The sequence below is a fragment of the Leiobunum rupestre genome, chromosome 7, assembly GCF_980474605.1.
Source record: "Leiobunum rupestre chromosome 7, qqLeiRupe1.1.hap1, whole genome shotgun sequence".
Classification (NCBI taxonomy): Eukaryota; Metazoa; Arthropoda; class Arachnida; order Opiliones; family Sclerosomatidae; genus Leiobunum; species Leiobunum rupestre.
Genome location: NC_143390.1, coordinates 25,815,230 through 25,830,567, shown reverse-complemented (window position 1 = coordinate 25,830,567; position 15,338 = coordinate 25,815,230). Strand labels below are relative to the sequence as shown.

At 36.5% G+C, this 15,338-nt stretch overlaps 1 protein-coding gene and 1 long non-coding RNA gene across 3 annotated transcripts in view; one reads left to right on the top strand and one right to left on the bottom strand.

Annotated features, from left to right (window-relative positions):
* The window catches only part of LOC149935392 (uncharacterized), an 89,112-nt gene that overhangs the window by 4,838 nt on the left and 68,936 nt on the right, over positions 1-15,338 (bottom strand). The gene's annotated exons all lie outside the window — the stretch shown is intronic.
* LOC149935393 (uncharacterized) lies at positions 557-1,397 on the top strand. The gene is made up of 3 exons (XR_016472386.1): positions 557-746; positions 817-890; positions 1,359-1,397. It is a non-coding gene; the product is annotated as an uncharacterized LOC149935393 (long non-coding RNA).

The following is a 15,338-nucleotide window of genomic DNA, read 5'->3' as shown; positions in this document are numbered from 1 at the left end:
ATTAAAAAAAAATAATACTATTTTACAGAAATTAAAACGTCCCCTTTACATTTAATTCCTTCACATTCGTTTCTTATTCGGCGGAAGGCTGTTTACAGCGTTTCGCTTAAAGCTGGTTTCACACTCGACGGAAAATTAGCAGCGTAAAGTTGAACGATAACGGTATATCGAATGGGAACCAATTTTCAGCTCGGCGTTTATTATCGTCTTTCCGGAATATTTTCCGTCGAGTGTGAAACCAGCTTTAATACTAAACATTAGTAAGTGGTGAATCCGCAAGAAGGACCTTTCAGCGCATCTCCTCTAACACAAATACTGCCTTTTTCTGGCGGGGATTTGTAGGGAAAGAGCCTAGTTTCGATTTATCTTAGCAAAGTGTTTATTTATAAATGGGGTAAAAATCGACGCTTTGACGTCAATCTAAAAGCGATTTCCTCGAATTTGAACCGGGACAGAACCGCCGAGAATAAGCGCCAGCCACTTGGCTTCAGACTATAATTTTAAAGGGAAAGCAAACCGCTTCCGTTTCCAAAATAGCCTATTTTAACTTGAAAGATTAAATCATATTATCTAGTTGGAGGTCAGTCTATGACGTCGGAAGGTTAACGTCCGAATCAAGCATCCACTCAATCGCCTACACAGACCACGAACTGTCAGGGATTAAAGTCCGTCGTTTAGAATCTGTAATTTCCATAAAGACCGTAATTCATACGCTCTAAGGATGGAAGATTGGAAGTTTGTCAATGGTAATGCAAACAATTTATAAAATCAACTAAAATAATAAGAAAATTGCAATGTTAAAACAACGTAATTTAGCCGCGGCTCTGGAATCCGATTTTGGCTACTACAGAAATGCGTGACTAGACGTAGCAATGAGTCAAAGACCAAAAGTAATATTTTCAAGACAATTGATATGACCTTTGTATTAGCGTAACTTATATAACTTATAACCAACTACTAGACGTAGCAATAATTCCCTATTTTCTATGGCAAAAAATTATTTAACAATCCAAGTAATATTTTCAAGACAATAGGCGCTTAAATAAACCCCTCACTGACTGTCTTGCCCGCTGGTTGAAAAATGCTGCCAGATCTATGCGTAGAAAATTCTCAGCTTTGGCAGTATAAAGATAAACCATAGACAAAACAGTTATATGTCCAGTCGTAGCAGCGCAAACTCTATAATCGGCTATGAATCATCTTTTATTTAAAGGTCTATTGATATGACCTTCGTATTACAGTAACTTAAACTAGCTAACTAACTAACTAACTAACTAACTATTTACTAATATTCCTAACGTAACGTAACCATAATTAACTAAAAACACTAGACCAACTAATCGAACGACGAATTTTAGTTTCTGGAAAAGAAAGAAGATGGCGCCATGAAATTGGGAACAGTTGTTACGTTTAGTCGTTTCTCTACGGAATCAACAGGCAGAAGAGATGGTATTATTTTTGTCGGCGTGTTGACTAACGAGGTCGTGACTAGACGAAATATCGCGATGATGTAAAAAGGCCTAAATTGTAGTTTTAGTCACTCAATGAGTACGTAATAAAGCAAAGAAAGCATTGTTTGACATCAAGAGGTTTTTTAAAAGCGAGAGAGAGAATTAGGCTTATGAATGAAGCGCCATTGTTTCAACCGCCGAGACCCCGTTTTGGCTGCAGTCGCGGAGGGAGGGAGGCTATTCCAAGAGGCCCTAATCAAAACATAAGAGCCCCGGCGAAGGCGAAAACACTTCTCTCACGTGGCTTCCTTCCTAGGAGAAGTTGGTTCTATGGCAGCGCTATCGAAGTCGCACACTCCACCACCAATTTCCTTAAGACGCCTTCTTACGCAATAACCGCTAAAAGGAAGGCGTAGCTTTTTTTAAATGGAAAACTGTCGATTCGAGGGAAATAAAGGCCTTATCTTTGATGTCGCCTACTGCCGCTGGCAAATACGCAACATCGTGCTTTTTTATATTTTCATATTTTTTACCATTCAACGGATTCTGAATTTCTGTGGAAGTCGGAGGGTACTTTGGGTGGTCGGTCTTGCCAGACTGCTTGAAGCCAACTTTTTCCCATTATTTTCCAAAAAAAAGCTTTTCCGAATGTTTTGTAGGGTGATAGCTAATGGTGACGTTCCAACGGAGCCGTAAGCAGACTGAAACCTCAACTCTAGTTTTTGAGGTAACTGCCAAACTAACTTGGCTTGAAATGATGGAAAGATTTCGGGAAGGAAAAAATCAATTTTTTTTGGCACATCGATTTGGTGAAAAGACGTACGTCACTTAAATAAAAATAAATAAAAATAGATTTCGTCCCAATTTTCAACAATCGCGTCGTCTATTCAAAACTAATTAGGCAATTCGCTACGATCCCAAACATTGTCACGAGGAAAACATAAGTGCAATTGCGTATTACGTGATTTTATTGTTCACAATTTATAAATTTCAGATTCTATTTTGTCCTATTAACGCCTGGGGGAGTGCGGAATTACTGTACACCGGTGTTCGGGAAGAAGTAAATTTATAGGGACGTTTCTTCAACCGCGTGTCTTAGGACTTATCGGTAATATAAAATTTGAGCTATACTCGACGCCAAACGATAGTTATTATAAGGGCAAAAAGCCGAAAACGAGCCTTGACAGAATGTGGACTAAAAATAGCGAGCTAAAAAAACTGTCCCTGAAAATATTCGCTTTGACGGAAAGTTTGGAAAGCGAATTTGATAGGAAAAATCCTTCGAAGGTTAGATATTAAATTTCATCCGAAGAGGGATGACTCTAACTGGCGTCCGTCGCTTCCCACGGTACCGATCGTATTCGGAATTCGACATTCTTATAAACCGATCTAAACTTGAACGTAAGTCGGGGTCACGCTGTTCAGGGAACTCCTATTTCCATCGATTCACGGCAAATCAAAGCTTTTAATACCAGGTTTGGAAAGTTATAGATTTATGCTAGAAAGTAACAGGTAAAAAAAACCTTCTGTAAATATCGAGGGGTCGGACACTTGCCATTATTTTGTACGGGATTTCGGGATTTCGTAGAGATTTTGGCGATTTTATCATTACTTTTTGAAGTGATTTTGGGATTTCAATGCTAATTTGCCATAGAGAGAGTCAGCACCGTAACCAGGATTGGATTTCAGGGTGGGCACGCAATGGAAACAAATAAAAAAAATTGTACGTACAACCATACGGTTCAGGGTGGGCACGACCCGACCGCCCCCCCCTGGTTACGGCCCTGGAGAGAGTTAGAAGATTTTGCGATTTAAGACAAAGTGTCCGGGATTTTGGTAAATGTCCGACCCCTCGGTAAATATAAATTTTCCGAAGACGTGTCGTGGGCGATAGACCCAAAGAAGAATGCGGATCCGCGTATTACCCTCAATGGGCGACGTTCGAGTCAATATAGACAAAGGTAAGAGTAAGTACGTCATGGCCACGTCCCGCGGGTAACCCATGAAAAGAGTCCCTCGTTACGAAATCGAATTATTGTCGGATGAAAGCCGCAACCTTTATAAACCTTATTACGGCCAGCCAATGAATAAATGAATATATAGCTAATGAATAGTAGAGATAACCGTATAGACGTCGAAGGTGGGGCGGGGGAGGCCTAGTAACCTGGAAAGCCAGTTGGCCTTCCGCGTGTCATTGACTGAGGCTATAATTAAAGCGGCCGCGATAGCCTCGGATGATTAAAAACGCGAAGAACACGTCATTCTCCAAATGATTTTGGAATTCATCCAAATCGTTAGGCGAACCCCGGGCCCGGGCCGGGAAAGGGGTAAGTTCGACGTGGCGACTCGAACGGCAGCCTGACTCCGACGGAACTGTCGACTGGTCCACGATCTCGTCTTCAACCGAAAAAGAATCACCGCCAGGAGAGAGTCGAATGGATCCGAACGGGGAGCTATTTTTAGCAAACTAGAGTTTTGAGGTCGATTTTCGCGACTCCCCAGAGATGAAAATGACATTTTCGAGTCCGCGAACGACAAGGCGGTTCGTCTTTTACATACGAGCCCATCCGTGTCCCCCTCGTCTCCCCTTTGAAGTACACCGACGATCCCCGCTCTGTTTGGTTAAGGGGGGGAAGTGGTTCACGACGCTGAATCGGGGAAAAGAAGGAGTGGAGCGCGTTACCGCCCGAAGCCCCATTCTCGGGGGTTTACGTTACTCGACAGCTTCGGATTTAAAGGGGCGCGATAAATCAACGCAAACATTACCCCCTTCTTATCCTTCGAACGCTTCTGTCACGTAAACGTGGGGACTAAAGGGGTTTTTTGGCTCGAAAGGGGTCCTTAGCCCCGTTATGTTTATTGACACGATGTAGCGAGTGAGGCGGAGAGACTTTGAAATATTGGCAGATCAAGTACCCTCAAAATATGGAGAATCCAGATATTACCAGCGCTATCGCCTCAAAAGCGAACTAAATCTGATATCACTATACACAGGTATAACGCTAGTTCGAAAACCCAGCACGCTTTTTGAAAGATAAAAATATCGAATTCTAAATTTAGAACGACGGTGATCCAAATATAGAAAAAAAATATATAAAATATATTATAAATATTTTTTATTTTTCTATATTTATATAATATAAATATGAAAAATTAATACGATTTTAGGCATGGCTATGTAACGCGTTATTTTTAAGTTCTACAACGCTGGGTCTCACCGTTTTTGTGACAGCGAGGGTAGCGTTTCTTCCGGTTTCGATATAAAAAAATATATTGAAAAGTTAAATCAATACTTTTGGAGACAGATACTGCACTCGGGGGGAATTTTTCAGGAACAAATTTGGTAGAAAAAATCGTGGGTCTTATCGTGACATCACTTTCACTCGTAATGGATGAAGGAAGGGGTTAAATAAGTAGATAAGCTGGTTAATTAGGATTCGGTGTTCTCTGTGAGTGACACAGCCAACATATGGGGTCCTTGAAGCCACATTCACCGATATACGAACCGTGAGCCTTAACTACGAAAGTCTGATAGCACTGTTATCAGAAGTTTATAATATTTAGCTCACGAGAGAAGTACGTGTTTAACCATGAACCTTTTCAGGATGCCGCTGATTTTTCCAAATACGTTTCGGGATATATTTTGTTTTACATCATATAGAAACTTTCTAAGACTATTACAGACTAAAATACAGGGTTACCATATAATATTTTAAAATCCTTTAAAGAAATTATAGGAAATTTATCAGTGAAATATAGGTAAATATAGGAAAAAAATTATGGGTAAAAATGGGAGAAAATGAATAATACAATATGAGAAAACGGTTGTTAAAATTGCTTAAAGGGGGTTTACCTTTAAAATAAAGTTGATAACCGATAGAAATAGTCTATAATCGAACAGTCTCGGTAATAAGCGTCTTTAAAATCTAGGATGTTTTAAAGACTTCTAAGGGTAAAATATCAACTATTTTAATTTCTTCAGACTTTTGAGTTAAAATATAGGGTAGGATAGGAAATTTAATGAAAATATGGGAGAAAAACGAAGGACGTTTATTTATAGGAAAAATAGTCACCCTGAAAATATGGTTTATTATTTATAAACCATATTTTCAGGGTGGCCAAAGGAATTTTACAGTTCACAAAGTTAGCCGCAAAAACTTTCAATTAACCCATTGAAAATCTCCTCTAACCCTGAGAAGGTTTAATTTTTGAGGTTTAAATGGACACTTCTCTCGTAAGTCATATATTATATACTTCTGCTATTACGTATTGAAGAAAAATTGAAGCTCCACCCATCAGGAAGAAAACGTTAATCTCGATTACTCATAATAGTCGGGTCTTCTCGAGTGATGGTAAATATATCGAACAGTTTGGCGGGGGGAGGGGTAAAAAAAACAGAGTTATTTTTAGCGCGGCTAAACTCTAGACGAATCTTAACGGAACCCGCTCCCCCAAACGGCATCACCAATCTGCTCCGAGGAAAATATCTTATTTTTAGATTAAAGCCACCCGCACGTACGCCATTCGGGTTCAAAATAAAAACATCCTTCCAATTCAATTTTTTTTTTTCATATTTAAAGATTTAGTTGAGATTTACGCCTTTAGAGAGTTCTAACGCTTTTTATGAATGGAATATTGTTAAAGTTTCCAACATAAACATTAGTGAAATTGCCATGCTTTTTCCTATTCATAAAAAATTCGCGCCCACAATGGCGGCCATGGCCAAAGCTACGGAGTGCTACTATACTCTATAGTACCCTTGTATGATGGATTACGTCCAAACAAGATGGTCAAGTAGTGGTTCTCAACCTATGTCACCTCGTGGCAACTAGGAGCAACAAACGCAGCAGCGCACACAAGGAGAACGCAACCCGTCACAAGTCATGCATTTCATTGTGTGCAGTTTTCATTGGCTATACGCTTTAGCGCCTGCTGCCGTCGGAAGGGAAAAATTCGGAAATTGTCTTCCCCCCCGCCCGTAAAACGCTCAGCTTAAAGGTTCGTCCAATGATATTTGTACACAACACTGGGTTCGCGTGTTTAAAGGCTAGCCGCGTTCTCCTTGTGTTTGTTGCTCCTAGGTGGAACCCCATTTCAGTTTCACATTTATCATAGCACAGCTCAAAATCTCGTGGAACCCCAGAATTTTAAATGTAGCTCTGGGGTTCCATGGTGCTCCATTTGAGAATCACTGTGATAAAGCGTTCTAAAGCCAGTCAGGATTTTCCGAGGAAACATCACGACCATATCCTCAATCGAAGTAAACAACAAACACAAGGAGAACGCAGTGTTGTGTACAAATTTAATTGGACGAACCTTTACGCTGAGTGTTTTACGGAAAGGGGGGAAGACAATTTCCGAATTTTCCCCTTCCGACGGCAGCAGGCGCTAAAGCGTCTAACCAATGAAAAATGTACGCGAGAAAATGCACGACTTTTGACGGGTTGCGTTCTCCTCGTGTGGGGTGCTGTGTTTGTGGCTCCTAGATGGCAGGAAAAGCTTAAATACGAACTGTCAAGCGACCTTCGAAAGGAGTAAGTCCATATGACTCTAAAACAACCATTAAGAAGAGATTTAAATAACAGATAGCATAATGAAACATTCCATCGCGCGAAATCTTTTCCAGCCAGTACAAATAGAACGCTGGAAATTTTGAACATCAAGATTTTTGAAAGGATGTATATCTTAATGCGATTTACATGAACGAAAGTTATTCTTAGGCCTAAATCGGAAATCGCAACTCCGAATCTACGCGTTACGGATTCGCGATAAACGGCCTGACTTTTAGTTAGCTTCAACCGGGGTCTAATACGCGGTGTTGCGTCTTTAAACGAAGTTTGAGGTAACGATAATTACGCGCGACTCGAAAAATTGACACCCCTGCTGGGTGTAATATTTCTTTATGTTACGTTCGTTACTTTCAAGGTTTCCATTTCGGTGGCAATGAGATGAAGATAAATTTTGACGTTTCCGTCGCGAATTTTCCCGACTGCCCGAATTTAAAGCGGATAATTTTATGCCAACAAGCGCCCATTATTTGCATAAACACGCGGCGAATCGAAATTAACGTATTGCCCCACCACCCACGCGAGACATTCGCTCCGCTATCTTATCTATCCCTTATTTTCACGATTAGTTGGAGGGACAAAAATTGCTAGACAAGTTGGACGACAAAGGTTTAATAAGTTTGGTTTTCACTAAGGCAAAAACGGCGCGACAGCGACCGTTGACGCAAAAAATATCCGTCAGGGCTAGTTTTCACTAGTCCAAAAACGCCACGACGGTTAGCTTCGACGCAAAAATTCCCGTTAGGCCTAATACAATATTTTTGCGTCCTCCGTCGCCGTCGTCCTGTTTCTGTCCTAGTGAAAACCAACCTTTAGGCTAATTCCAATTACTTTTTGCAAAAACAGTTATATTATAGTTCAATAATGGTATCTAAATTCCCGCTTCCATTTCACGTAATTAACAAATAAATTTTAAATTAATTAAATAATGGCAATTAAATTAAATAGCAATTATTAATATCAAAAGTAATCGCTCACCATTATCATCAATTGTAGCATAGTGTAACTTTTCTCCATGAAACGCATCAAAACTTCACACAAATTAAAATGTTTGTTATATCGGAATGGTTGTCGACAGTTTCCGCTTCGATTTAAAGACGCGAAACGGTGACTTAATTAAAATGGGGCGTACCACGGACACCGTCTTCGCGACAGTGAAATAGTTTTTGAAATTTGTCAAAACAACGTCGATAGCGGCGACAACGCTCGATGGATGCGAAAGTCTTTCTGAATCTGGAAGGGAGACGCGTCTGCCTATAATATACGCCGAAAGCCTAGAATCCGCGTTTCCTCTCTCGAGTCAAGCGCGCGCCGTGACGTCAAAGCGACGAGCAACCAATCAAAAGGTTCCCCCTAGCGAAATTCCTACATGGAAAGGGGGAACGACGTCACCCGATGACGTCTGGCCGGGCAAGCCCTCTCTCTTCGTTAAATCCACCATCGGCAGATCCGCGCGCGGTTTTCTAGTTAAATCTAATATTTCTACCTGAAAGGAATGTTTATTCGGCAGATTTGGTTCCTGTTTCTATGAACATTGTTTGGGGATGCCAAGAATTTGCGAAATTAAGGAAAATTATACCGATTTGATTCTCAGAATTTTATGAAATAGTTATATCTGCGGAGTTATGTTGATATTCATTAGTTTTACCGTGACGAACGCAATCTTATTGCAATGTAGGACCATGATGATTTTTACGTTTTTCTGTAGGATATTGGTTAATAATCGCCAACTTTAACTCAAAAATTCAAATTATTGAAAATAATAAAAGATGCATTTCATTATTTCAATAGGATATTGGTTAATAATCGCCAACTTTAACTCAAAAATTCAAATTATTGAAAATAATAAAAGATGCATTTCATTATTTCAATAGGATATTGGTTAATAATCGCCAACTTTAACTCAAAAATTCAAATTATTGAAAATAATAAAAGATGCATTTCATTATTTCAATAGGATATTGGTTAATAATCGCCAACTTTAACTCAAAAATTCAAAATATTGAAAAGAATAAAAGATGCATTTCATTATTTCATTAGGATATTGGTTAATAATCGCCAACTTTAACTCAAAAATTCAAATTATTGAAAATAATAAAAGATGCATTTCATTATTTCAATAGGATATTGGTTAATAATCGCCAACTTTAACTCAAAAATTCAAAATATTGAAAAGAATAAAAGACGCATTTCATTATTTCAATAGGATATTGGTTAATAATCGCCAACTTTAACGCAAAAAATTCAAAATATTGAAAAGAATAAAAGACGCATTTCATTATTTCAATAGGATATTGGTTAATAATCGCCAACTTTAACGCAAAAAATTCAAAATATTGAAAAGAATAAAAGACGCATTTCATTATTTCAATAGGATATTGGTTAATAATCGCCAACTTTAACGCAAAAAATTCAAAATATTGAAAAGAATAAAAGACGCATTTCATTATTTCAATAGGATATTGGTTAATAATCGCCAACTTTAACGCAAAAAATTCAAAATATTGAAAAGAATAAAAGACGCATTTCATTATTTCAATAGGATATTGGTTAATAATCGCCAACTTTAACGCAAAAAATTCAAAATATTGAAAAGAATAAAAGACGCATTTCATTATTTCAATAGGATATTGGTTAATAATCGCCAACTTTAACGGAAAAAATTCAAAATATTGAAAAGAATAAAAGACGCATTTCATTATTTCAATAGGATATTGGTTAATAATCGCCAACTTTAACTCAAAAAATTCAAAATATTGAAAAGAATAAAAGACGCATTTCATTATTTCAATAGGATATTGGTTAATAATCGCCAACTTTAACGGAAAAAATTCAAAATATTGAAAATAATAAAAGACGCATTTCATTATTTCAATAGGATATTGGTTAATAATCGCCAACTTTAACGCAAAAAATTCAAAATATTGAAAAGAATAAAAGACGCATTTCATTATTTCAATAGGATATTGGTTAATAATCGCCAACTTTAACGCGAAAATTCTAAATATTGAAAAGAATAAAAGACGCATTTCATTATTTCAATAGGATATTGGTTAATAATCGCCAACTTTAACGCAAAAAATTCAAAATATTGAAAAGAATAAAAGACGCATTTCATTATTTCAATAGGATATTGGTTAATAATCGCCAACTTTAACGCAAAAAATTCAAAATATTGAAAAGAATAAAAGACGCATTTCATTATTTCAATAGGATATTGGTTAATAATCGCCAACTTTAACGCAAAAAATTCAAAATATTGAAAATAATAAAAGACGCATTTCATTATTTCAATAGGATATTGGTTAATAATCGCCAACTTTAACGCAAAAAATTCAAAATATTGAAAATAATAAAAGACGCATTTCATTATTTCAATAGGATATTGGTTAATAATCGCCAACTTTAACGCGAAAATTCAAAATATTGAAAAGAATAAAAGACGCATTTCATTATTTCAATAGGATATTGGTTAATAATCGCCAACTTTAACGCAAAAAATTCAAAATATTGAAAAGAATAAAAGACGCATTTCATTATTTCAATAGGATATTGGTTAATAATCGCCAACTTTAACGAGCAAATTGAAATAGTTCTTTTTATAAAATAACCTTGGCCATCTTGTTGAAATGTTGCCTCTCCGCTTCAGCTGTGGATCCGTTTTCTCTCCCACTAAAGAGCTTGTGAAATCATTCTTAGGCATTGGCTGAACTATTCCAGGGCAACATTTCAACAAGTTGGGCAAGCGAAAAGACATTTTATAAAATCAACTATTACTGAAAAACCACGAAAAAAACCTGTATTTTATTGAACGTAAGATGGAAGCACTTTCTCAAGATACGCAGTATACGTTTTCCGGAAATTTGATAAGGAAAAGTTTTATAAACGCAGGCTTCGTCATCCTTTTATCGAACGCTCTTCATTAGTGAGTCACACTCGATAAAGATTAGCATGTCCACTCGTCAAGAGATTTCATTGGCGATTAGATGACGAACAACATTCCAATCAAATAATTTATACAATACGAATTATCTATATTGTGATATCGGGATGTTTACATTTTGTTGTGATGGGTGAAGCAGTGGCGTCGACAATGTAAGTTTTTCAGTTTCATCCTCCCCCCCCCTTTAAAAAATCAAATTTATAAATGAATGGTTTAGGGTATACAATAGAAGTTTCGCGGTGAAGGAAGTTCTAGCTAATTGTTGAATTAATAAATATTATAACATATATTTATTATCCTTACTGTATAAACAAAAATACCAAAACAACTTTTTAATATTCTCCAGACGAAAAATGCTGAGTAAGTATACGTTAAATATGACCTTGTATAATAGAGCTAAAACGTTATTTTACTCCACCTTGAACTTCACTTCCAACTAACTTTTTATTCCAAAGGAACAAAATTCGAGGCAAAGACAATTAAAATTAGTCTCGTATTATATGAAATTTTTCCACAACTTTGTACGTCAAATTTGGATGAGTTTAAACAAGAATCGATTGGAGTTGACAGAGAATATGTAAGTAAGATGTCTACGTGTATAGGTGAATAATATTTTTCGCCAATCATGATAATAGATGGAAATATACGCTATAGTCGCGTCTATACATTCTCCGTTAACCCTAATAGATTCTTGATGTAAAAACAGGCAAGCCCATTGACGCGAGTCGCTATTGTGAAAGCTCAAAATGCCAAACATAGACGTTTTTCATTATAATGTTTTCCTTTTTTGCAATTGTCTCTGGGCGTCTGAATAAACAACTTCAGGAAGAAGACTATCTCATTTCCAACAGACACACTGGGAAGGGGGAAAGGACAGGGGGGTCAGGGGAGGTGTAGGATATCCGCTGACTACCTCCATCGCTTAATGTTCAACCGGAGGACTCATTTTCTACTTTAATTGTGGTAAAAAATAGAGCGCATCTTACGTCAGGAATAAAGCTCAGTGCGTAAATCGAATTACTTAATAGGTAACATTATATTCGTTTTGTTAATTTTCCGGAAAATTTTCTGAATTGCGGAAAAATTAAAATTTAAACTTTTTAAGGGTTTTTAATTTTTTTTTAAACTTTTTATCGAGATAAAATGTCTAATAACAGTAAATATACTACAAAACATTAATAGTGTTACATTGTTAATCAGTTTAATCTAGTCTTGACGTTTAGTTTTACTTTTATATTCGAAAAATTGAGGTGAAAATGCCACAATATTAGACTAATCATGGAATGGAAACATTTTTATTTTTTTCGGAAAAATACGGAAAATTTTCCTGAAAAAAGACTTCGGTCATTTTCCGGAAATTTTCCGATTTACAACACTACATTATATTCTTTTTCTGCCGAATAGTATAGCTCCGGCAAAATTTATGTAAAATTATCAGATGTAACCAAAAACAGAGTACATTTACAGCTTCTTTTTAAATTTTAAACTTTGTAAAATTATTTCTATTCGGATCCTGTTTCGCTTGTAATTAGAATCAATTAAAATTGAAGGACTTTGGAAAGATTTAGATCTTTGGATTGCGTATAATAATAATCAGCTAGGCTAATACCCATGGTACCACCTTAGGCCTAAGTCATCAAGCGACTTTTGAAACCATTAATTCAGGTGGCCGGGTTACAACGCGTAGGAGGGTGGTAGCAAGCCCTGCATGCCACGCGAGCCAACAGCTCCCTACACTCACTATTATCGTATAATGAAAGGTCAAGAGGGCCCTAATTAACGCGACAACTTACTTAAGATTCGCGTACATTTAGAATAATACTGAAGGATTATAGAGTGGCTAGAAATATTTTATATAAGACTGGGGGTTTAAGTATAGATGAAGACCCGTTTTATGAAAGTGAACGGCTAAACTTCCAAGAGTGCTTTGAGGACCTTTCCAGTGGTGTCAAAGCAATTTGAAATTCCCGTTGAAACGTCAACGGGGCTTTACTTAACCTCGCTATTATTTCAATTGGAACTTCCGTGTCTATTTCACGATAGAAAAAAAGGGTATGACGTGAAATATATATGTATAAAAAAGGTTGAAGTGAATCTGCCAAACAGCTATAAATAACTTCGTTTTGGAATACGAAGCGTATAGTAGCCAGTGGAAAGAGCCGAGCTATTATTAAGTACCTAGAACACTTCCGCGGTTAGATCCTCGTCCTCGTTGCTCAACGTGAACTAAACGAGTAGAAACGTTTTCAACTTTAATTGGACCGAATGTTGCCTGGTAATAAAACGCCATCATTTTAGGCAGCGTTGCCAGACGTCCTATAATTATAGGAAAAATCTTTAATTTTGCCACAAAACTTTCGGTGTCCTATAATTTTAACAGTGTACTATATCGGGCGTTTTTTCCGATTTTTCGATATTGATGACCTATAAATCCTATAATCTGAAAATCTCTTACTGTAAGCGTTAACCGTCGAAGAATTTAATAATAAATGTGATGAATAAATGTGTTTTTATTATTTTTAATATTTTATTGGTTTTTATCTAAAAGGTTTTATTTTACCATACGTCAATGGGTTTATTTGAAAGTGAAATTTTATCAAACATCAGTGGGATATCCGATGCAATATCGAAACTACCGCCAAATACAATGTGTCCTATAATTGGAACTGGAAATCTATAATTTTTAGTCCTTGGGCCTATAATTTGATTTTGGCTATCTGGCAAGTGGCTACGCTGATTTTAGGTCGAGAATGAAACGGTTATGGAACCGTAAGGAATAGAATCCCGCGATTAAAATAAAGAGAACAGTCGAGCGAAATTAAATCCACATCCGTCAAAAGGAGAAACTAAATCTACGAGGGTTAAATATTACGGACAATTTTTGGGCATTAGAAAAATAGTTTAATTTTAAACCAGTTGGGAACCAGTTTAAGCCGCGCCGAACCAAAACTAGAAACAAATGGACGCCATTGACTGAAGGCGTCAATTTTCCATCCGTGAAAATATTTGGACAACTCTTCGTAGAGTGGGAAACTGTAGAACATAGTTCAATTACCCTCGGTTTCACCGAACTAAAGTCCCCGCCTTTAACGGTACAATTTACTAAGACAGCGCCCTACCATACGCGAAAAAGGACACGCCACATCCGCGTAGAAAAATGCCCGAAACAGGGCGAATGTTATCCACGGCACCATCTTACTCATAGTCGCTCAAAGCGCTGCCCACGGAGGGCTTCGAGAGTTTTAATTCGGAACGTATCGGATGACCGACAATTTTATCATAAAGTAAAGCAAAGAGATGATAACGAAATAGGCGTGAAGGCGACTGAAGAGTGAAGATATGTCCGCGACGAAGTAATGAATCGTAAAAATGCTTATTTTTCTCTCTGACTGTCTAATATTTATATTGACAGACGGAGTCGTGTCAATGCCGAAAAAGACAACAGCACAAGGTTTTCTCGAACGTTATTTTTACCACTAAAATTGTAAACAGATAACCGAATCTGGAGCTTATATTCGGTTAGTGATTAGAGAAGCGATAATATATAAACTGCCTTAAAAAAACTTAATTTGGCCATTTTTTCCAAGTCTAATTTGAAGTCGTTACGACAAAACGGCACACTTTTATAAAATAATGGCCTAAAACGACACTTTTTCATAACCCAAAACGGCACACTTTTTTTAAAACTAAAAACGGCCCACTTTTATAAATGTAATTTCGTTGGTTTTTTAGACGTAAATATTGGGCGTCTGATTTTGCTCTGACATCGAATTTTTCTCAAAATCTATATTAGGTGGTAGAGTTTTAAAATTTTCCGGGTTTTCGTTCTAATTTCTAATTTTCAGAAAATTCTAGAAAGATTTTCATGTTTTTCAATTTTTTTTTGAGCGGTAAGTGTTAGACGAAACCTTTCAATGAGAAAGTTATCCACCATACCTGAAAACGTAAGTTCGGTCAAAAAATAAAATTCTGAAAATTAGAAAATAGAATATTCCCTAAAAATGTATGATAGATTTTGATAAAAATAAGATAATGGTGAACGTTCCCTAACAATTTAAAAACTCTACCTATTAAAGATTTTGATAAAAATAAGATAATGGTGAATGTTCCCTAAAAGTTTAAAAACTCTACCTATTATAGATTTTGATAAAAATAAGATAATGGTGAACGTTCCCTAACAATTTAAAAACTCTACCTATTAAAGATTTTGATAAAAATAAGATAATGGTGAATGTTCCCTAAAAGTTTAAAAACTCTACCTATTATAGATTTTGATAAAAATAAGATAATGGTGAATGTTCATCAAAAATTTAAAAACTCTACCTATTATAGATTTTGATAAAAATAAGATAATGGTGAATGTTCCCTAAAAGTTTA